Source organism: Arvicanthis niloticus, chromosome 11 (genome assembly GCF_011762505.2).
Source record: "Arvicanthis niloticus isolate mArvNil1 chromosome 11, mArvNil1.pat.X, whole genome shotgun sequence".
Classification (NCBI taxonomy): Eukaryota; Metazoa; Chordata; class Mammalia; order Rodentia; family Muridae; genus Arvicanthis; species Arvicanthis niloticus.
Window position 1 is genome coordinate 31,735,769 of NC_047668.1, and position 23,452 is coordinate 31,759,220.

General features: G+C 38.7%; 1 protein-coding gene and 1 long non-coding RNA gene across 17 annotated transcripts in view; one reads left to right on the forward strand and one right to left on the reverse strand.

Moving 5' to 3' along the window:
• Positions 1-23,452, forward strand: part of Hdac9 (histone deacetylase 9) — an 824,691-nt gene that overhangs the window by 129,656 nt on the left and 671,583 nt on the right. The gene's annotated exons all lie outside the window — the stretch shown is intronic.
• LOC143443963 (uncharacterized) lies at positions 5,772-7,062 on the reverse strand. Its single transcript, XR_013113421.1, has 2 exons — positions 6,965-7,062; positions 5,772-6,861 (listed from the first exon to the last, which is right to left on the reverse strand). It is a non-coding gene; the product is annotated as an uncharacterized LOC143443963 (long non-coding RNA).

Consider the following 23,452-nt stretch of genomic DNA (forward strand, 5'->3'; position numbering starts at 1 on the left):
CTTCTAGTCTTAGTCTGGTGGGGCTTGTTGGAAGGTCTGGCATTCTCTGGGGTCAGAGGAGCAGAGGTGCACACGTGAGGCTCCTTCCTCATGTTCCTCTCATCACTGTTCTGTCTCAGACCGTCAAGGGAAAGGAGGCCATTCTGGGCAGAGTGTGATCAAGGTCTGTAGAATGCAAAGTGAGTACAGAGCCTATTAGAAATTGAATTTGTATGGAAGCAGGAGACGAGATCATAATTACAATAATGGAAGCCAGCCAGTGGAAGCCGGAAGGAACAGAAAGAAAGATGGGGGTTAGATTAATAGGTCAACACAAAGGACATTGAATTAAAAAAAAAAAAACACAACGGACAATTGAAATTGAACTCACAGGAAATTGAAAGGTGGTAAAATTCACTGATACAAAGTCCTTGGCTAACAAAATAAAAAACCAAAACCAAACCTCCTGATGCTTTTTGAACCACTCGGTATCTATCCAAAGTTGTTGACTTGCCTTCAGCAGGCCACTTCAGTTGTGTGTCTGGAAAGTCTCCTCCTAGAACAGTAGGCTGCTTCACTACCTGACTGAAAGTGAATCACAGAACTAGAGAGTTTCTGCTTTGTGCATTTCTGAAGCTTTCGTTTATCCTTATATAGGTGCAGAGAGAAGTCGCACCCTGACCTCCAAAGTGACCGCAGGCTGCACACTCGCACTACCCCTTTTTCTGAAGCTAAATTTGGAGCTTGCAAAACTTCTTGTTTAAAAATACCTCCCCAAAGTCTCCTGCTTGATGTTCATTTGGTTTCTGTCCTGTGAAACTCAGGTCCTCATAATTATCTATGCAGTATTTTTCTTTATGTCAAAAATATAAAAGGACACATTTGATCCATAATCCTTCAACATGCTTTTCACAATAGAATTATTGTTATAGACTGTTATTCCTTTAAGTCTGGAGACAAATCCTCTTAATGAGTTTAGCTGTTTCACACACATACATGAATTCATAAAAACAGTTGAGCCAACAAGAAATTAGGTTGTGACAGGCTTCACTTAGATACAAGAGATAAAGAATATCACAGCAGATTTTTCTAACATAGGATTTATTATTTTTTTCTTAAGATTTCAATTATATTCATATTATGAAAGAATGAACTTATTGCTTGATATGAAATATAAAGTCATTTAAGAGACTGAATTCATCCTTTTAAAATGTTATATTTAAACAGAAAATAATAATTCCATAAAATTTCCTTACAATCATGTGGAATATTGACATGTGCTCTTCTATGCTCATTAAGAATTTTAAATAAAAAAATGAGAATACTGGAAACTCCCAACATGTAGCAATTCATTAATAAAATAATCCATTTTCTAAGCTGATAGCTTATCTCCATCCAGGTATATTGAATTATGAAGAACTATTAGCAGGCTATATTAGACAACCAGACTAACGTATATATTTCTGACTTCTAGAGATTAAAAATTACCATCAAAGGCAGTTTATATCTATATATTGATTATTTTGAAAGAATTCCTAGTAAAAATTACTTCATGGTCTTATCTGATGTCTGATTAACCTGAGAATCAGTGAAGAGAGAATGGTGGATGAGCTAGCAAAGCAAGGCCTGCGGACGGATCTGCTGATATAAGAGTCAGATAGCAAGCAGGCCTTTTAACATACTGACCTTCTATTTCTCTGGGTTGCTTATCAGCAGATTCAACTAACACAGGATCAAAAGTAGGCCAATGGTGATTGTATCTGTACATGTTTCTGTAGACTCCATCTTGTAGCTGTTTCTGTGACTTACAGTGGTGCAAAGTCCTCATAATATAGTGGTCCAGCACTATATTACCCATGATGCCCACCAAGTTAAAGTATATGGAAAAATGCTTAAGGTTATATGAAGGTATATCATTTATGTGTAGATGTTGGTATCTGAGAACAATTCATAGTATCTCCATATAGCCAAGAATGACTGCACTTAATCCCTGACTGGGGAGAACTATTTTCCAGTTTCCTACACCTGACAACCCTGGTTTGTCAAAGCTTCGGTTTGGGAGAAGGGAAGTGTGAAACACTATGGATCCTAGCTTAGCCTCAGGATTCAGTGGAAGTGTTCCTGAAGATGAAGTAGTCGGGAAGGGAGTTACGGCAAGAAGAAAGATCTCTTGCTACACCTGCCATGTGTGGTACTCTTAGCAATTCTGTGTGGCTGGTTATAGCCTAATTTGTGAGACAGATTGGAGAGGCACAGCAGTGTGACCAGTGACGTGGTTCAGAGTGGGTTCTGAGTCACAGTCAGGTTGTGAATGCCTGTGGCTAGAAAGACTCCAAGAGTTTCAAGGATCATTCCATGTGGAGCACGGACGAAAGCTAGGCTCCAGAGACAAAGACCTGTCAGTGGTGTGCAAGGACCAGGTTGATGGGAAGGGCAGTGCAGAGCACCAGATCACTTCCATCCAATTTGCCTTGAAGGGGAAATAAATGTTGACACTCAGGATGTGTGTTTACGTGAAATACTTCTGAGTGAATTTGTATTAAGCCAGGATACCTGTAAGTTTAATTAGATTTCTTATCTTCTCATAGAAGCTCTAAGTACTTGAGGTATGTGTTTGTGTGTGTGTGTGTGTGTGTTCTGATAAATGTAGTTATTTAATAAATGTGCCCACTGGGTTTTTAAAGAACATAAAATGTTTACTGCTTCTGTTTACGAGGTGATGCTGTTTGTATCGCACATATGCTCCGATTTATGGGAAAATATATGGGACTTTGTGTTGCTGTAACAAGTATCTTAGAGGAACAAATTCAAAGGAAGAGAAATATTCTCTTGGTCTATGGTTTCCCAGGTTTCAACTCATGCTTGGTTGGCCCCAAAGTTTTTCAGACACAGTGAGGAGGCTGGTACTACCATGAAGAGGAACAGTGGAACAGAGGTTCATATGTACAGTGAGTGGCTAAGAGAGGGGGCATCAGAGAGACAGAATGAACGTGCTGAGGAAGACAAGGTAGATTTTTGTCAGCCATGGCCCAGTAATCTACTTCCTTCAACTAGACCCCACCTCCCAGTAATGCTATTATATAAATCTCAAGATTGGAGCCCTTGACATCCCCCTGCCTAAGCCATCTAAAGGTTGCACTATTTCAGGAGATAACTTGTTAACAACATTCCAAAGTGTAGATAAGGAGCTTGGGACCACACCTTACAAAACCCTTCCTAACTGAGATGAGAAAACTTTTTGTAAAAATAATCTTTTGCTGCTGAGTTGAAGGTCCTAAAATCAGCTACCAGTGTAGCTTGTAAGAAATATTATCATTCTGAATTATGATAATTAGAAATATTAGCATTCTATATTGTGCCATAGTATAGTGTTAAAATGTTTAAAGAATCTCTCCTAATATTTTGAGAACTTCTGCCTGCATTCTCGATTTGTAACCTGTCAATGAATGTCAGATAACTTATATGCATCGGACATCTCTTGCTAGCCACTGTTCTAATCCTTCATTTCCACCTGTGCTGAAATAGTTATGTTTAAACCTAGTGACAATCTTCTGGAGTCCATATGTGCTCAATAGATTTATTTGCACTTCTATTCAGAAGAAATCAAAATACATGTTTCTGGAAATTGTTTCAGAGGGATTTATTTGGTTTCTTTAGTTTGTAATTCCTAATCATTGTGCTTTCTCTGTTGGAAATGTTAATATTTAAGTGGCAAAAGTAATACAAACACTGATTACCACACTTTGTAGTCACAGGTACTTTAACAGAGAGAAATGATTTCCCACAAATGCCAGGATGCTATTAGCTCTCTTCTGGTTTTGTTATTTTTGTTGTTGCCATGGGATATTTTCAGAATTAAAATTATCTCAGAGGTATATAATTTTATTGTCATGAAAAGCAAATAAACTTATAAAGATGAAGCTAAAGTTTTGTTTATGTGGTAGGATTTCTGTGTGACTGGAATTTTTTTATTTTGACACCATACCTCAGAATCTTTTTTCTATAAGGCAAGCCTTAGTTTCCTGCCACTGATATAAAGGAACTCTGTGATAATATAGGGTAGTCTTTGTAGAGAAAGTTAGGCAAATTATGTTTCCTTCCTTCAAGGCAGATTTTCTAGAAAGTTCCTGTGAGATAAACTATGCAGCAGAGTTCTACTTCTCAATGAACAGCACTTCAGCGAGTGACTTCTTAGCACGCACCCTTCTTCCGACACTGCTAAGCTGATGCTTTACGTGTGTGCTCGCTCATCTGTTTCTGCCTTTAAGCTGGATTAGAAATTAACTTTCCTAAACTTGTTAGAATTAGAAATATGCCTCCGAGCCCAGGGTGAGTTCAGTGTGAGAAAATTTGTCAGAGCAGGGTAAGACTTCTGCCTTCTGAGCCAGTCCTGTAATCTTAGTAAATCTGTGAGGTAGAAAGAGGAACTGACATTTTTAACAGCACACAGCAATGCTACCCTGTCACTCTTTTTATTTATTTAGTTAGTTAGATTTTTAGTTTTTTACACTACAGATTTTATTCCCCCACCCCATGTCCACCCTCTGACTGTTCCACATTCCATACCTCCAGCCAACCCCTCTGTCTCATGAGGCTGTCCCACCCCCCACATCCGGCTCCACCTGACCTCTAAACTCTCTGGGGCCTCCAGTCTCTTGAGGGTTACGTGCATCATCTCTGATTGAACATCAGTCCTCTGCTGTATATATTCGGGGCCTCCTATCGGCTGGTGTATGCTGCCTTTTTTGGTGCTTCGGGGTTTGAGAAAACTCAGGGGTCAAGATTAGTTGAGACTGCTGGTCCTCCTACAGGGTCGCCCTCCTCCCGGTCACTCTTAATGGGAGTTTGTGTGTGAAGTAAAAAGTACTCAGTTCTAAACACTTGGACCCTCACCTGCACAGGATCCATGTTTCTGGACTATGGGTTTGACCCTATGAGGGAACCTAGTTTAGACAAAATACATGAAAAGGTCTTGGGAGGAGCCAGGGCAGGAGCAGGGCTCTGAACTTAAGCTTCTTGGACTTGAAGGTAAAGTGTCTCTAGCTCCACATGTAAACTTGCATCATTTAAGTCTAAACTGATGTATCTAGGTATATTTCATGTTTGGGTGTACTCATACAGTACATGTGTGTTTGTACATGTGTACACACATACAGTGTATGTGCATATATAGATCTGTGCACCTGTGTGTATACTGGTTTTCACCTTTGACCTTGTCTGAGAATAGTCTCTTCTTTGTTGTTTTTCTGCCGCAAATATAAGACTAGCTGGCCCGCCCACTTCCAGTGTTCTGTCTCTTCTGCCCACCTCCTCTAAGGAGGCACTGGAATTGCAAAGAGATTTTAGTGCATTCAACTTTTGTACAGTTCTCGGGGATTTAAACTCAGGTTCCCACATTTGCATGGCATGTGTGTTTATCCACGAACCTATATCTACCACCCATGAATCTAGTTAAATTAAAATGGCTTTAAATGTAACACTCTTAGGGAAAACTTATCTTTGGAATTCCTGTGCATGTTACAGGCAATGTAACAAGTAATGATCCATCATCCCGTCAGCTGCCCACTTCACTTTATGCTAAAGGGAAGCTGAGATAGCCAGTCTGTTGTTCCCTGTGCCTTTTGAGTGGAAAACTGAGTGGAAAACTGTAGCGGCTAAGATAGAACAGAGGGATTTTTGGGTCTTATTACCTTCGAGCAAGCCCCATCTGCAGCCTCAGTGCTGTTTGGGATGCACTGATACAAGTTCCTTGTGTGTCTTCATGCACACAGAGGATCCATCAATCATGTGAATAACACATGCCAGGTATAGTTTATTTTTTTGAGTGAGTACAGAGAAAATATCTTCAAACTATGTCCGAAACTTGAAAATAAAACAAGGCAAAGACTAGACTAGGAAAACAGGAAGAAGTTATTATAATAGCTCTAAGGTAAAATTCACATAAAGTGCCACCTGAAAATATTTTGCTCATTTGTGAATACCTCTGATGGGTTGTTTCTTAAACTAATACAATACAGGTGGAAAAAAGTGACAAAAGGGGCGGCTTAATGTGAGCAAGTCAGACTCATACAACTGGGTAACTGATTGAAACCAGAAATATGTTCAAAGGTTTCAAAGATAAGAGATCTATCTCTCTCCAAACCATCAAAGAAAATACGTATGGGGAGGGGAATGTTTTCTCTCCATGCAACTCTCCGCATACTACTGTACTCCCACTGAATTTGTAAAGTTCAAAAGCAAATATATCATAGATAGTCTGTACTAACCTTGTTGGTGATGAGAAAGAGGACTATTAGTGATTTCAAAATAGCTGCCACAACATTTAAACAAGTGTGGGGTCATTTAGAACTTGGGAGTGTGGTGTCCTGCACAGGGTGTGCACCCAGCCATATGTCCTCAAAGATACCTTTGAATGTTTTATGAAACCTGTTGTTGGAGAATGTGGTGACTTTGTTACTTCTGGAATGGTGAAGAAAGACTCTCCTGATAACTTCTTGATCTCAGCGTCCGAATGAAGTTGATTGTCTTAGATGCTCCACTGCTGTCCCCTGATTAAGAAACAAGAGCTGCCAGTTCAGCCTTGAAAAAAAGTATGGAATACTTTTCCCAAGTTTGTGTTTTCTGGTGGCTTCTTCGTTGTTCTTGTTTGACTTGGGTTTTCTCTACTACATTAATAGATTTTATTTTTTTGAATTTTAAGCCATCTTAAATCGTATTTCATGAGCAAAATGCATTCACGAATAAAACTCTAAAACGCTGATTTTGAAAGTCTATCCTCATCAGCTTTATTTACTGGGTGCAGCAATGGAGCACTAATGAAGCTGAAGCATTCTAACAACGCAGTTCTTTGTTGGCGACTTTAGAGCTCCAGGATGAAACTATCTAAGGAAGCATAAGGAAAGATCCCAGTTAAACAGTAGCATAGTACAGAGATTTCAAGTCAAAAGAAAAATTCTCAATCTTCAGAAAAATCTTATGCAATTACCGTTAAAATTGATGACGGCTGGAGTTTAGCTGGTACATAGGAAAGGAGACTCCACTGGGAACAAGCTCTGAGAGAGAGAACCTGCTGGCAGACAGCCCTTTGCTGGGTGACGCAGTTCTTAGAAGATGCAACATCTGCTCTTGCATTCCCTGAAGTTTCTAGCATCCCAGAAGAATTAGAAGCCAGCCTGGTTTATGGAGATTGTGCTTTGTGCCTCCCTTCCCAAGTCATCTCAGAGACACAAATTGGATTTTTTTCCCCATTAAACCCAGTCAGGCATGGTTTACTGTGCAGGGTTTTCTACTCTATGTTCATTGGTGATAGATGAAAGGCAGTTGAGTACTCCTAAACCTCAGTTTCTGGTAACATTTAAGGTAGTGTTTATAACCAACTAAAATCCAGATAAATACATAGGTTTGGTAGACTGCAAAGGCATTTGGAAGTCCTTTAAGGTGAAAAAAAACTGCCTTTTGTTATTAGGAATAAAAATATTTTCATTTGTAGAGCTCAGAAATACAAAGTATGAGTAAATGGTGAATAAAATGGGATAGAAAGAATAGCCCTTATTCCTGGGAGTATAAATAGTCAGAGCCTCTTATATGAGAGTTAAAGGAAAGGGATCAAGAGATCTGTATGGAGGAAAAAACATATACATTGATGTTTTAGGCACTTGAGCTCTGGCAAGTACCTCTTTCTGGGGGATTTGCTAATTCAACTACTATTTGTATATATCCACTGATGTGTTAGTTCTTCTTAGCATAACATATTGTCTTGAGTGGAAAATGTGACGCTCCGTTGTTAAAAGTTAGTAGAACCATAGAAAATCATACATGAACATATGAAGAGACATATTCTTTAAAAAGTAGGTGAGATACCTGTAGAAGCAAATAGAAAGCCAGTGAGTTTCCACCGAAGGTGAGGTGATTGATAGGCCCCAAAAGTGGAGTGATTGGTGCTGGAGGCGAAGTCATTGGCCCTCAAGGTGAAGTGCTCTGTGCTGTTTGTTGGTGAGAATTATTGGATGTGACATCCAAGCAAATAGGGAATGAAACTGAGTGTTCAGTTCCATGTTTAAATCACTTGTAATTTCCTAGGTAGAATCTTGCACTTATGTGTCTGTCATAGTTGGAGTGGTTTTCTCTTATCTAGCCTATGGTGAGTGCTTACTATGCACTGGTTGTATAGCTTGATAAGTCAAATACCAAAACTCTCAGTGCTCCAATAGAGTTAGAAGCTGGGATAATGAAGCCTTTCTCCATAGTTTGTTTCTCCTCTTGTAATTCCAGTTTCTACCTCTCCTCAAGAAGGAATTTTTAACCACCACCCCAAGCTCCCACATTTTACAAAATCCAAGACTTCTTACTGCTCCCTTGTTGGTGGAGCTGGATGTAACCTGGTTGGAGCTAATGCTTTCTCCCTCGTGTTTGCTGGAGCAATCCAAACTTCTCCCTTATTCCAGTTCTTTCCATTTATGCTTTTACTCCCCAGTAGACTATGAGATCCTCAGAGGCATGGATTCTAATTAATCCTTGTATCTCTCTTCCTCATGTTGTTAGCAAAATACTTTGTTTTGTAGAAATGACATATGCCATTGACTCAGTTGGCCACAGACCCAAGTTTAGCTACTGTTAGCATTATTATTCTTATTTTTACATAGTGAGAAATCTAATGCTTACAGAAAAAGCCTTCTCCTGTCCCCTCCACCTACAAACATAATTCTTAGAAGCATATTTCTCATAATAGTTATGTATTCTAAACTCTTCTTTTAGATACATATGAAATAAAGTAAAGTAATATGCTGTCTTAGAAGTATGCATTTTGAAAACTTGATATTCTAAAGCCTTTTATTTTAAGAGGAGTGTATCAGGAGTCTTTTAAAGTATCTTAAGAAAGCACGTACTTTCAAACATGTCTAATGGTTGTGTCATAAATGGGGCCCACGGACAACAAGGGATCAGCCAGACTGAGCTTTCCCTCCAACGAGACAAGGGTATTTTATAATTTGAAATGAACTTCTAATTATTTTAATGGGATTATTCTGCTCTTCGGCATATCAAGCAATTTGTTTTACACCTTTTCTCATTATTTTTCATTTTTGAAGACTTAAATAGAAGAGACATGACAGAATAGGAGCCCTGTTTCATCTCTTGGACCATTAATTATGCCATGGGAATCTCTGTACTGACAAGACCCCAAGAGAAATGAATCTTGTCAGGTCGGACTTTGTTTAACGGATTTCATTCTTTATCCTTCAAACAAGTTTTCTTGGAAAGCCATTCATCACTAAAGTATGGATTAAAATGGTGACAATAATGGAAATATAACCAACAACAAATTGTTCATGGTTGGCTTCTTCGAGGACCTGACAGCTAATTTATAAAACAAGTTATTTTTATGCAGAAGGACTTTTCTGACTACAGTAAAATTGTTTGAGGAAAATGCTCGGCACCATTTCATGATCCGTGGAAGAATGCGCCCACACAGGCGGTCTTCTGTCCTTTCAGAGTCCTGTTCCTTGCCACGTTTTGCCAGATTTCATTGAATTCTTGTCCCGAGTTACTGCCAGAATGTACCCTTCAGATAATTACTAAGTTAGCTCACGTAAAAGGTTATATGAAAAATGTATTTTCTCTATTTAGCATCCATATTGGAAAGCTCTCAGGTTGTCCTGAAAGAAAAAAAAAAAAAAAACTAAATATTGGGCAAAACATTGGTTTTCATTTCATATCATGTTGGATCTCAATTTCATTCATAGATCTATATCCCAAACATTGACATTAACGCATATGGATTTCTTTTATAATTTATAAGCATTGATCTTTATCAGTTCTCCAGCCTTTCTAGCTGGGTGATCTGTGTCAGAATTTTACTGTTTTAAAAAAAATAAAAGCAAGAGCTCTTTCAGACACCTGTTATGTCAATTGAGGCAATGTACAGGCATTGGAGGCTATGCCTAGGTACGCCTGTGCAGGGAAGAGTAGGGCCAAACAAAGAAAATAGCAGTTTATATTTGTGTTGATGTGAAGAAAACACCATAACCAAGGCAACTTACAGGATAGTGTGTTTGTCTTATGGCTCCTGAAGAGCAATTGTAGCAGCAAATGATATGAACAGGAAGCTACATACACCTCTAAACCCAAATACAAAGCAGAGGGAGACAACTGGAAATGGAGTGACGGTTTAAGCTCTCAAGTCTGGCCACATTGACATATGTATGTCACAGGGCCAAATCTCCTTCTTTGGCCAAAAGCACTGCCAGTTAGGGTTCACATATTTAAATACTGGAGCCCATGGGAGACATTTTCATTTAAACCATCACAGATACCTAGAAGACTTCTTCATTCATTACTTTATCCACTCATGGCTTAGCGACTTCATTAATAAAAACCAGCCAGTATGTGGCTGCTTAGGCACTTAGCATCATATCCAATGCTTCTCGTGTTAATTAGTGTCCATGGAGGCCAGAAGAGGTCATCAGATCCCTTGGAGCTGGAATTACAGGTCTTTAGCATGGGTGCTGGAAACTAATCTCTGACCCTCTGCAAGAGTAGTATATGCTCTTAACCATTAAGCCGTCTCTCCAGCCCCCTGTATCTAGTTTTTTGTTTTTAAAGTATGTTGTTATTTGGCAGATTAGAAAATTGAGCCATAGAATTTGACTAAGACTGGCATAGAAAACTGTCCTGTGAGAAAAACTCCAGAGAGCAGGTCTAAGACATTCCATCCTGCTTGTTGTGGATTAATACTTGAAGCTTATCAAGTGGTAGGTTCTGATAGAAGGTCAGGGCACAGAAGTTGTAACACAGAGTCTCTACTTGGCAAAAGTATGGTATGGAGTTTAAATGTAATCTTTAGCTACTTACATGACTGTGGCATACCTATCTGAGCTCCCTCCAGGGAGTTGTAATTAAAAAAAGAAGAACAAAAATCCCACTTCTTCCTATTTTTTCAGTCTTCAGAGCAGAATCTTGGAATTTACATTTTTTTTTACAAGTATCCTTGATTCTTTCCTGTTTTGAAGGGGAGGGAGGGAAAGAGTCTGAAACTTTATTAAGACTGGGAGACAGTGTGAAGAGGGAAGAGATTGTGAACAAAAGCCTTTGGCTTCATTTTAGGAGCAAAACCACTAGCACAGGAAAAGGTCCATGTATGGTAAACACCACTTCCAGAGTATTTTGATGTATGTTGTTTAAGTAGTAAGATTCCTGTGAAGTGTAAGTGGGAAGAGGGAACTATTTATCATGCTGTCCGATATTGACAGCAGGCCTAGTTTGTGCTGTCAGCAATAGTATGATCGTTCCTGTTTGAACAACTAGTTCTCTGAAAAATGAACAAATGGTTTGGGAGTTTTTATACCTTCACCTTGTTCAGTTTGAGCCGACTTAAGATCCCTGTGCACGTGGTTTGCAAGGGATGCACTCAGTCGTTCCAGTAAGCCTTGTGTGGATTTATGAGTGTTTACAGTGAGTGGCTGCCAGCAGCAACAGGCTCAGTATTTATTCTAAAAAAATAACCTGTGAGCTTCCAGCTACCTAGGCAAATGGAAGATGCACGTGGCATATCAAGTCTTTTGCTTAAAGGTTTAACATTGCATCACATTTGAGTCCCTTGGATATTCTGTAAGTTTCTAGGCCAGTAAAGATAATATCAGCCTCTTGCCATAGGTGAGAAGGCCAAGATCTGATACATTCAAAGGCCTTCTCCAAGGCCTTATGGTTTTTAAGAGACAAAAAACCCCAACTGTTTTTCTTTTATGTGTGTTAAAGTATTTTTCTTTTCTCAGTCTACATTTGATCATTGCTGTTTAACTAGCTACAGTTTGTAACCAGTAAAAGCTGAATGTGCAGTGCTGAGCTAGCATGGCGTGTGCGAGGTGCTGATACATTAGTTGAGGCACTTTGACAAGGTCCTATATCATTGTGCTATATACTGTATGACTGTGAGTTGAAACAGCTAGGCTTTTATTACACTTTTATTAGGGGCAATTTTTTTCCTGATGGAGAATTGACAGCTCTATGGAGATAATTCAGAGACTAGAAGAAAGCTTAACAAAAGCCTGAAATCACCTAGGAGAGTACAGTCTGTGGACCAGTGGCTCTCAGAGACTGGCAACATCATCACGTCCTGAGAAAATGTTAGAAATGCAAGTTTGTGGGTGCGCTCACACTTGACATAGCAGAGCCTGTGGATGTTGTAAATGATCTTTACCAACAAACATTACAGGCCAATCTGATGCCCAACGTGTCTCCTCCACCTACAAACCATAAGCAGATTATGGGATCTTAAGACTGGGGGTGCTGGAGAGATGGCTCAGTGGTTAAGATTACTGACTGCTCTTCCAAAGGTCCTGAGTTCAATTCCCAGCAACCACATGGTGGCTCACAACCATCTATAATGGGATCTGATTCCCTTTTCTGGTGTGTCTGAAGACAGCTACGGTGTACTCACCTACATAAAATAAATAAAATCTTAAAAAAAAAAAAAAGACTTGCCTGTCTCATTCTAAGGTGATAGGTTTTAAATCAGAAATAACTGAGTAGTCACTAATTTGATTGCACTTACTTGAAGAGGCCCAGTTAGGTTGTCTGATATTAATTAGGGGTTTATGGTAGAAATTAACCTCAGTTAAAGGAAATTAAGATAGTTATACTCCATACACACCTAGCTTTGTGGCTTCTAAACCAGAATTTTACAAAGAATTTTCTTCTTTTCTTCTTGGAGTTTCTCTTTTGCTCTTCCTTCATCTTTTTTTCTTCTTCTTTTAACAGGGTCTCTAAAGCCCAGCCTGTCCCCAACCTCACTATATAGCTGATGCTGACCTTGAACTCCTAATTCTCTTGTCTTGTCTCCTATTTGTTGGGATGATAGCTGTGAATTGCATTGCAATGCCCAGTTTATACTGAGATGGGCATCCATCCCAGGATTTTATGCTTGCCAAGAAAGTACTCTACAACCGGGTAACATCTCTGGCTCAAAAGTAGAAGGTTCTATTTAGATATTGAATGCTCTTGGAATTTCGTTTTGGAATGGAGCAAATCAATGGACAAAATGCCTTTATATCTCATGTGCTATGGTGGCAGCCGGAACACCTGACTGAATGAAGCTTTACTGTGTGTGTCTTTCAAGTCAGGGAGGCAAAGCCATTGGAGGCAAAGTATTGGGACATAGTACATTTCATGTAGATTTTCCTTGGGTTTAGCATATTGGTTCCCTGTCCCATGGGTGTTACTTTTTTGCCTTGATTGTACTTCTTCAACTTGCCATAGCACATCATAGTCTTTAGCTAATGCGACCAATTCATTTTAGCTTGCATAAGATTGTTCCATTCTTTACATTAAAAAGCTCATGTCCCAGAAACTTAGTCACTCTATTCTTAATTTATCTAACAAATGACACTTACTGGGTATCATCTGTGTGTCCTGGGCCAGTTTCAAGTTGGTCCCACATTTTCTGCCTGCACTGGGAAAGTACAGAGTTGTTTGGAATCATTCTCCTTTGCCTCATGTATGTATAAGTAATATTTGTAGGAAGCATGATTAAAAACTATTTTTGGCTGTTTTAAGGATCTCTTACTGTTTTAAAAATATCAGTTACATATTACTGTCATTGCCAGATTACTAAGTGTAATTTATTAATGCTTGGAAACATCTTACTGTGGATTGACTTAAATTACAGAAAACCATTTAGTGCAGAATTTAAAAGCTTGGCATGGTCCCTAGGTATTGATTATTTGGAGTAATTGAATGATGCCATAAGAAAATTAATGTTACCACATGTGGAACTGAATAGAGACTTTGTAAGGTGAGGAGGTTCCTGTAGAAACACTGGCTAATCTCATACTGAGATGATAAGGGGACACGAAAACATGATTGGAGTAAAAAGAAAGAAAATAATTATTATAAGAAATCTTAAAGGAAGGGAAAAATAAAGCACCAATTGGGGCAATTAAGACTATATTCTGATGAAGAATAGATAAGTATACATTTTGACAATGGAAATGAACTTAACTTTAGAACTGGTCAGAGGAGCTCAGATAAGCAAGCAGCTTGATAACTGGGTTAAAGTCCAAGAGCTACTTGTGGCTGCATATACATGTCCACTATTTTTTTTCCCCACAAAGATGGCAGTTGAAACCTTGGAGTCAACTTAGTGTCCTTGCATCAATATGACAAGTCATATTAGCAGCATATTGGCAGCTGAGTTGAGTAATATCATTGAACAGATAGGCTTTGAGTCTTTCTCCAAACATTTTGAGTTATGTGGTATGTATTTATTTTTATTTTTTATTGTTTGGATTTGTTTTATGTGTGTGGGTGTTTTGCTTTATGTCTGTACCACATTCATTTGTCGTACTTTTAGGGGCCAGGAGAGGGCATTGGCACCCTTGGAACTGGAGCTACAGTCAGTTGTGAGCTAACATGTGGGTGCTGGGAATCGAACCCAGGCTGTCTGGAAGAGAAATTAGTGCTCTTAACTGCTGACTCTCTATTCCTTGAAATTGACATATCCTCTGGAATTTCTGTGATTCCTTTTATACTGCTGTAGCTGTGAAATTTCAGAAATTAAGAGCAACAAACTTGATCATATGTGCTGATGGTTTAATCTATTTTCTTTAATGTTTTAAGTCTACACTTGTATCAGTCTATTTTAAACTTATGCAATAAAATGCCTAGGGTAGATTCTTATTTTTTTAAAAATGGTTTAGCTCAGATTTTGAGTCTGTAAACTCAAGTTTGGGTTGTTTCATAATCTGTCTCTAATAAAGGGTCTATTATTGAAATTGATAAAATCTAGAATCACCAGCAAGATGAGTCTCTGAGCATGAATATGTATGTGTATGTGAGAACTTGATTTCATTAGCTGAGGTCTAAAGACCTCAGATGTATTCCCTGAGTGGGATTCTAGGATGTGTAAACAGAGAAATGGACTTAACAGCTATACACATGTGTTCACTGATCTCTTCTCTTGAATGTGGACTGTATCTTCAAACATAAGCTAAACATAAACATTTTCTGGCTTAAACATTTTCTGGCTTAAATTACCTCCCCCCCCCAGAATATTTTGTTAGAGCCAGAGAAAGAAAATTAAGACAGGGATCTAGCCTGGTTTTAGCAAGATGGAGAAGCAGAAAGTGGCTTTCTGCAGTCAATTATATGTGTTGTCTGCTTTTCATAGTAACCTGCCCAAAAAAATCTGTATTTATGTCTTCCTAGGAAATGCCTCGATGAACCATTTACCTTGCTGTAATTCCAAGTTCTTCAGGTTTGTACTGCCTTCACATCACCATTCTAGAGACAACACTTTCAGTTGTTGAGGACACACCATATGGAAATCATGAAAACAATGATAGGGTTTGAAGCTACCAATAATAGTTTAGTTCCTATAAGTTTGTTTCCACAGCTATGTATCATCTACTATTTCAATGATCTCTGATCAAAATCCTTCAAGGTAGATGGCTTAGTAGCTATTATTAATAAACTGAGTGTCTGCATGTTTGCAAAGACATTATGGTAAAAATAAACGGAAATAAAATCTAGTCTGTTGGTTCCCTTTCGTGATTACTTTCTCCCAAGCTTCCAAATCTTAAAGGGTATGTGGTGTTGCTTCAGTGTTCTAGTATTGATGACTCTAGAAGCATGTGGCCTGCCTTCATTAAACAGAAAGACAGACCTTTCTGTATGGAGGTTTTTAGATGGATAAGGATCCCTGGCACTACAGTGAAAGTTTGGTAGCACAGTTTTCAGAGACATTTTAACTGAGAACCCAGGATGAAGCCAGGCTGATTGAGGGCAGAAGAAGACAGAGCCAATTAAAGAAAAACCCTGGGAAGCCAGGCTTAAGTGGCACAAAGATTCAGATGAGTGAGCTGATGAAATTGCACCCCAGCTGAAAAGCATCACACTTGAAGTAAAACTGTAGAATGTTCTGCTAACTTTTAGCAGTGGGAGTTACATAATCTAATAATTAATTGTCTGTAGCTTCCAGGCCTATTAGTGAGGTGGGGAACAGACTCCAGAGGCAAGTCTCTGGCTTCTGCGGAACATTGCCTTAGGTACTCAGCTCAAATTGATAATGCTTACAAGTTGTTTTCCCCGTCAGTTTGGAACCCTAAGCACAATCTCTCTTTTGCTAATGGGTGTTTTAAGTGTATTTTAAAGATTTCTTATTGGCTTCCCACTTACAGTTGGAAATCATCTGGAAGATAACAAAGTTTCCAAATATCACATGTGACAATTTGGTTTTCTCTGAAAGATACTGCTGCAAATACAGAGGTATCGAGATATCTGTGACAAGCTAGAGACAGATGAGGATGTGTGCACACGGAAGGGCACATTCTTCTGACATTGTCACACAGGCTGCTCTAGACTAAGAAGAAGGTTTTTTTTTTTTTTTTTTTTTTTGGTTTTTTTTATTTTTATTTTTTTTTATTACAGGTTTGCATTAAGCATACCTGACTATTTTTTTTTATTACAGGTTTGCATTAAGCATACCTGACTCTCACAAAGGGAGAGTCTGAACATTAAGCTTCTTCTTGTCTGACATCCCCACTTGAAAGGGAAGTTACAAGCAAACATGTAGCTCCCAGAGAAGGCAGGGCAGGGGCAGAGGCTTGGAGCAGGGGAGGCTTAGTCTGCAAGGGGGCATAGGTTTTCTTCTGATGTATCTAAAAGCTGGCTGAGGAGTCAGTGAAAACATTGAACTGCTTTCTTGACCACCTTAGTTTCTTCCCGTCACCCACAGATCATCTAGGAACCTGTTCCTTTCAAGTGGTAAAAAGAAGTTAAAAATAGACTTCTATTTTAGATGTACCTTTGATTTTTTTCTTCCAAAAAACATTTCAGATGATAGGAAAGAAATACAGGGATACATTTCAGCAAAGTCCTGGAAGTGTCTTCCTATAGTTGAATTAAAAAATGGGCTCAGTTTCAAATATATTAAGCTGCCGCTGGAGAGTGGAAATGCCTTTTGGGAATGCCTAATGGTTCCTGGAATGTCAGCATCCTGTTGTCATAACACTGGGTAAGAGTTCCAAGGTAAATAAAGACACATCACACTGAAAGGAGCATTGCAGAGAGCTGCATGCTTTGTGGAAGCAATCTTAGTACATACAGCCTGCCTTTCCTACGCGATGTGGTGCATGGTTTTATGCACTATTTGGACTATACCCAGGCTAGCATACCCCAGTGTTTCTAAAATGCTGTGTGTGTCATCAGCCTGATCTTGAATGTCCCTTATTCTTGGTACTTGTTGAAGATAACAGAACCTGTGAAGGATCTACATGCAAGTGTTTTAGGAACAATTTATTTTAAAAAATGCCTGGCTATTTCCTGGATTTGTAACTGCAAATCACATTCAATTAAAATGTTATTTTACTGTGCTACTCGTGGTGATTTGGGCTTAGAGGGTAGGAGACCCTATGGGGATTATGGACAACTTCATGTATGTTTCTTTAGTTCTAGCTTATTAATTACCACTGTACATATTTATACTGAAAATTCTAAGCACTCATCTCTCTTTAGATGGAAAAGTGACCTGCTAAGGTTCTCTCCACCATGCTCCTTCTGGGGCATGCCCCATTATCAGCTTGGCTTGGCTCTTTAGCCTTACTGTGGTTAAACATATAGAGGGTGTCTCTCCTTCTACTTTTGGGGTTCCACTTTCTGTGATCGTTCTGACCTTCCATGTCCCTTGTTCTTCATGTTTGTTTTCAGCTGTGTCTGTTGGGCAAACTAGAACATCTCCATCTACTTACTTGCCGTTTCGTTTTATCTGCTTATTTTCACTGGATGTAGAAGAGTATGGTGGTTTCACAATTAGAGCAGAAACTAAAGAAACAAGAGGTTTTCTAGCTTACCAATGACTAAAGGCACTAATGTCATCATCAGTTAAAAACTTATGTCAGTAATAACCTGGTATACTTTGTCTACACGCTTTCTCAGCAACCGTCTGAACCATTACTACATGCCAATTTTCAGTATTTCTTTATGCTGAATCACTGCCCTGACAATAAGCTTGTGGCTATGAGGTTTGAACGCTTGGCTGCCAATGTCTAGGGTGAACTATCATGTATCAAGTCCTTGGAAACCTTATTTTATTTCCATAGTTTATAGTGAGTCAGGGGTGTCCAGTGGCCATTCTTTGAAGCACAGTACTCTGCCAGTTTTCTGACTGGTAATTTTCTTTTCTGTTTCTCTCCATTTGCTGTAGGTATCTGAGGAGCTTGTTGAGCACACAACCCTGCTTCTGATTGAGCCCATAGAGGAGGAGCTGGAGTTGTGTGACTCGAAGGCAGCATGTTTTCATCACTAATCCTTATTCTGTTTTGCAGAACTTTATGAGACATTTCCAGCCCAAGGTTACTGGAAGAAGCAAAGAGACCAATCATTTGTTCTGAATGAAGTGACTGGATTTAAAAGCAAAAGATAGAAAATGGAATTTGTGCATCTCTGATATTACCTCAGTTGATTTTTCATTTTCATTACAATGAATTCTAGCACACATTTATAGTTTTTTTATTCTTAAATCTGGGGGGCAGTATCAAAGCCTTTCTTTTCTCAATCTGAGTTTAATAGTGATAGCAGAATAAAAGTGTGCTTATGCTGTGTGCCATTTCGATTTTCTGTCCAATCTTGTGCTTTTCTTAATTATTAACATTCAGATGTTCCTGTAACTTCACATTTTTTCCCTCAGCCACTATAATTCTCTTGCTATGAACTTCTTGGTTTGTTATGTTACTTTGGAATAGAAGGAACTCATTTGAAAAATATTTTCATTTGCATCATGTTTATCGATAGACTTTCTTGCTGTATTGTTTAATGTGTGAAGTAGAGAAAGCTGGGAACTGTGACACAGAACCTCCTGGCCACTTAGTCAGACGAATGCCATAAAGAAAATGTGATGAGCTGCTGTAGGATTTGAGTTCACTGATTGTTCGTGGAAGTCTTCTGAAATTCTCCTCTCAGTTTAAGGATGTAGTCTAACGCCTTGTCTTTACAGCTTTGGAAAAATGGGTTCTGTATTCCTGATAGTGGTGGATGCTTTCCAAAGTGATCAAGAAAGTCTCCTAATTTGCTTATCTCCCCATCTGCAACTTTATGTGGCCATGGAGCAGGTCCAATAAGACGGCAATGATTTTTTGATATTAGGGGAAGTCTTAGGAGTGAGGCAGAGCTTTTCCTAAAACCCACTCAGGCACAGGACACCTCTATGCCTCGCTGACCAGTCTCAACTCAGAGATATAAAAGCAAATCTCACGTAGGTAATACAGTAAATAGAAGGAAGGATACATGGATATAGGTCAAGATCTCTGTCCCCATCATCACCCATATGTTTTGTTGTTGTTGTTATTGGAATAGAATATGGAACTGTTTAGAATTCCCATATAATACAATGGTTATCCATAAGATGCAACTTAATTAAAACATGTTTTTTTTTAATGTTTTCTATTTGTGATTATATTAAGCTTCTGTGAAAATGGTACGTACCAGCTACCCAGCAGGGGAGGCTAGATATAACAAGATTAGAGAGGCAAGGCGTTCAGGATTAGAAGGATCCATGTGACTGAGAGTGAGGTAATGATAATGATTATGTGTTAATAGTGCTGCCGTACTTTTCTATGAGGCAGTAATCCAGCTTCCAGAGCAGAGAAACTATGGGGGTAGAGGCTGAGTTTATCCAACGGGGGGAAAGAGGCTGCTGCTGAACAGCCCAGCACCACAGGAAAGACAGTTTCTTTTTATGAGGCAAGGGATTAAAAGCAAGTTTTTAAAATAAGTGAGTAACTTACTGAATACGAGCAAGCAGACAGCTGAGCAAAGGTAAAAGAAAGCAAACTGAGCGGGAGGACGAGGAACCGGTGCCGGGGGCTGGCTTCTTTGTGTGCAACAGAAATTGGAATTCTTATAGTAGGAGCAAAAAAAAAAAAAAAGTTTAGGATCCAAAACAAAAACAAAAACTCCACTCCTAGGCAAGTTGGCAGCTGAAATGATGTGTGGTATTTTTCAAGAAAACTATTAAACTACTGCAAAATGCAAACAAATTTCCATTCATCTCATTTTAAATCAATCCATTTTTTTCCCCACCAAGTTGCTATGGGGAAGAGACTACATCAGTTATGACAGCAGTTACAGACAGCTGACATACTTTTTTTTTTTTTTTTTTTACTTCTGTGAGTTGACAGATCAGAATTGCTTAGTTAATAACGTGTTAAAAGGGCTAAAATATCTTCTGTGGTCTGGATTGACTTGAAAGTAACTTTGTCTTGGGCGAATCCCTTCTTTCTACACACATACACACACATACACACACCACACTGAATATATACATGTATATGAAGACATATACACACATAGTGTGTGTGTTGAATATATTTGTGTACCCAACAAACACACATGCACAAACGTATGTCTGCATTTCCCAACCCCAACACACACAGCTTACTCAGTTCTCGAAGATGGTGTTCCCAGCTCATACTGAATCTTTTGGGCATCGGATTGGGATAGCTGGCCCTACTCTAAGACACCTGGGATAAATTTGCTTCCTCTTCCAAAGCTTTAATGCTTAGCACTAATTCTTTCTTCCTCACAGGTTTCCCACAGGCAACCCCTTGTGGTAATGTCTCTTAAGAGTATGCACTAGCCAATGGCCTCTTGCATCTTACACACTGTATTGCATACAGTATCTTTTGATGTATCCGAAAACCATTAAAATGCCCTTGGCCTCACTCCATGGGTCAATTTTCGAGATGGAACCCTCCTTGGCTCCCTCACTGTCAAGCCCAAGCTCAAGCCCAGCACATCAGTGGTATTGAGTTTCCAAAGTTTCATTTAAGGTCTGTCTGGAAGGAAGCCACATGGCAAGGCTTTCTTTCCATTCCAAAGCACAGAATTTAAGTACACTATGGCCGCCTTCAGTGTTTCTCTTTTGGGGAATGGAGAAATGAAAAAAGCAGCTGTCATTCTTCAGTCATGGGATTTTTTTTTTTTTTTTTTTTTTTTTTTTAGGAAAAAAAGACTGTCTTCAATTTTATGTAACATATCTGGCCACCCTGAATTATCCAGGAAGTTCCTGTTGTGCTTGGAAAAAAAGGGAATGTTATGGAACATTATTTTTGCTTGTTTCAGCGTCTATCAAGTAATAAATTACTTGACTCATAGTAGACTTAAATATACAATGTAGGTATTATTAACATTATTTATTATACATATACATCAAATGCTATAATATAAAATGGTGTTAAATGAGTTAGTAAATATTTTCCAAAAGGTAAGTACAATAATGACTAGATCAGCCATTATGGATGTCTAGTTTGGGAACTCTGAAGAAGTTCTTATTCTGAGCATGATGTATAACACTGGTTTTCACCCTTCCTATATATCACCCTTCCTAAGGCTGTGACCCTTTAGTGCAGCTCCTCATGCTGTGTGTGACCCCCAGCATAAAATTATTTTCATTGCTGCATCATAACTATAAATTTTGCTACTGTTGTGAATTGTAATATAAGTATCTGATATGTACAATATTGGTATGTGCCCTCAAAGTGGTTGGGGCCTACAGATTGAGAACTGCTGACATATAAGCTCTGTGTTGTAGACACCCAGCCCACCCTCCTGAATTTGTGGAACACAGTGACAAATGACCTTCTTCTATGAAGATTTCTTCAGTTTAGCAAGGAGACAATCAACTACATTGAGTTAATTATATTAGAAAATTAATAGTTTAGAAAATAAAGATTGTGTAGGAAAAGGGAGATACACAATAAGATGAGAATACTTTGATCATAGGATGTATCATGAAATGTGTTTGTAGTGATAATTTCTTGAACGAAGACATGGAGCAGGAAGTAGCCAATGAATAATTTGGGGACAAAATCTTTCTAGGATTTGCAGACAGTGAAAGTAATAGTTGGTATATTCATGGCACTATTTTATTTATAAAATGGTCACCACATAAAATTCATCATATACCCAATTCCAAGTGTATGGTTGGAGGACATTTAGTGTATCCGTTGCTTTAAATCATATTGCTGTCTGGTTTCACAAGGTTTTAATGCCCGCCCCAAGGTGATCCATATTAATTGAGTAATTATCACCCCCCTATCCTGTCTAACAGGCTCTGGTAGCCACTCACATGCTCTGTGCTTATCAATATGTGCTAGGCATTGTGAGGTTCACAAGAGAGGACGTGGGATGCTGCATAGCACACAACTAGTTCACATTGGAGAAAGTCAGAATTAGCAAAGAGGGGATGACAAGCAGAGTATCAGTATAATCTAGGTTTGAAGATATATGGCTCAAAAAAGTGTCACAGAGGGAGAATTGTTCTGATGAAGCTGAATGCTGGCACTATTGTCTGGTTGGAGACAATTATATTTGCTGATGGTTGACACTTATGGAGACATGAGAGGATATAAAAATGGTGGTACCATGATTCTGACGTAAGGATAACATTAACACCAACTGAAAAACTTAGGAAGAATACAGTTCTAGGAATGCACTTTGGAGCAGGTTGAGTTTAAAAAGTATACTCATCCAAATGAAGAAATTGAGCTGATAGTTCAGTACATTTGTTTAGAGTTCTGAAAGACATTCAAGCAAACACATGGTGCTTAGTCTTGAGAATGACGGGGTCACCAAGGGATTGAGGGTGAAGAGGCTCATGAAGTGTAAGAGCTGAAGATGGGCATAGCCTCTTCCAAAGATAAAGGCTGTGTATAGATGGCACCAGAAATGAAAAAAAAAAAAAACTGAGGAGGAAAACCATAAGTTTGTAGAATTGAGAAAGCCAAGAGAACCAAGTAGAGATTAGGGTGAAACGCTGCCGCGTTGATGAGGGTAAAACTAGGTTGGAATGAAGCATGAGAAAATCCTCAGTTTTCATAAGAGAAGTCTGTGGAATGGGAGCAAGGTAAAGGAGACTGCAGGGGATTGGAAACAGTGGCTGGAGGTGCAGTAGAAACTTCCAGTGGAGGGTAAAAGTCAGGGAGTGGCACTCTTGCTTGGCTCCTGCTTGGCTCCTCGCCAGTGCTATAGGAAATCTAACCCCTTTACATTTAGAACACACGATCAGAGAGTTAATTTGTGTAAGTCATAACTTTATCTTTGCAAAAATATTGCTTCATTTTCCTCCCCTCAATTTCTCAAGATACGCAGTGCCTCTTAAAAATAAAGATTTGTGAAGATGTCAGTCAGGGGTGAGAATCGGATCTGGGAGGAGCTTCTTTTTCTGAATCGTTAATAATGTGTTCAGTGTTATAAAACTGACAAAAGGCTTCAAACCCATCCTGTACTGATTCTGCAAAAGTTTCAAAAATCTGGATTATTTGAATTTTGGAAAATTTTGAAATCAGAAGGAGAATATTTGAATAGCTTTTCCTCTCAATTTCTTGGAAAAACAGAAAATTATATGCAATGCTTATTTTAAGGCCTTTACAATGTTTAATTTATTTAGAAACATAAAAATGTATTATGTATAGCTTAGCTAATAAAG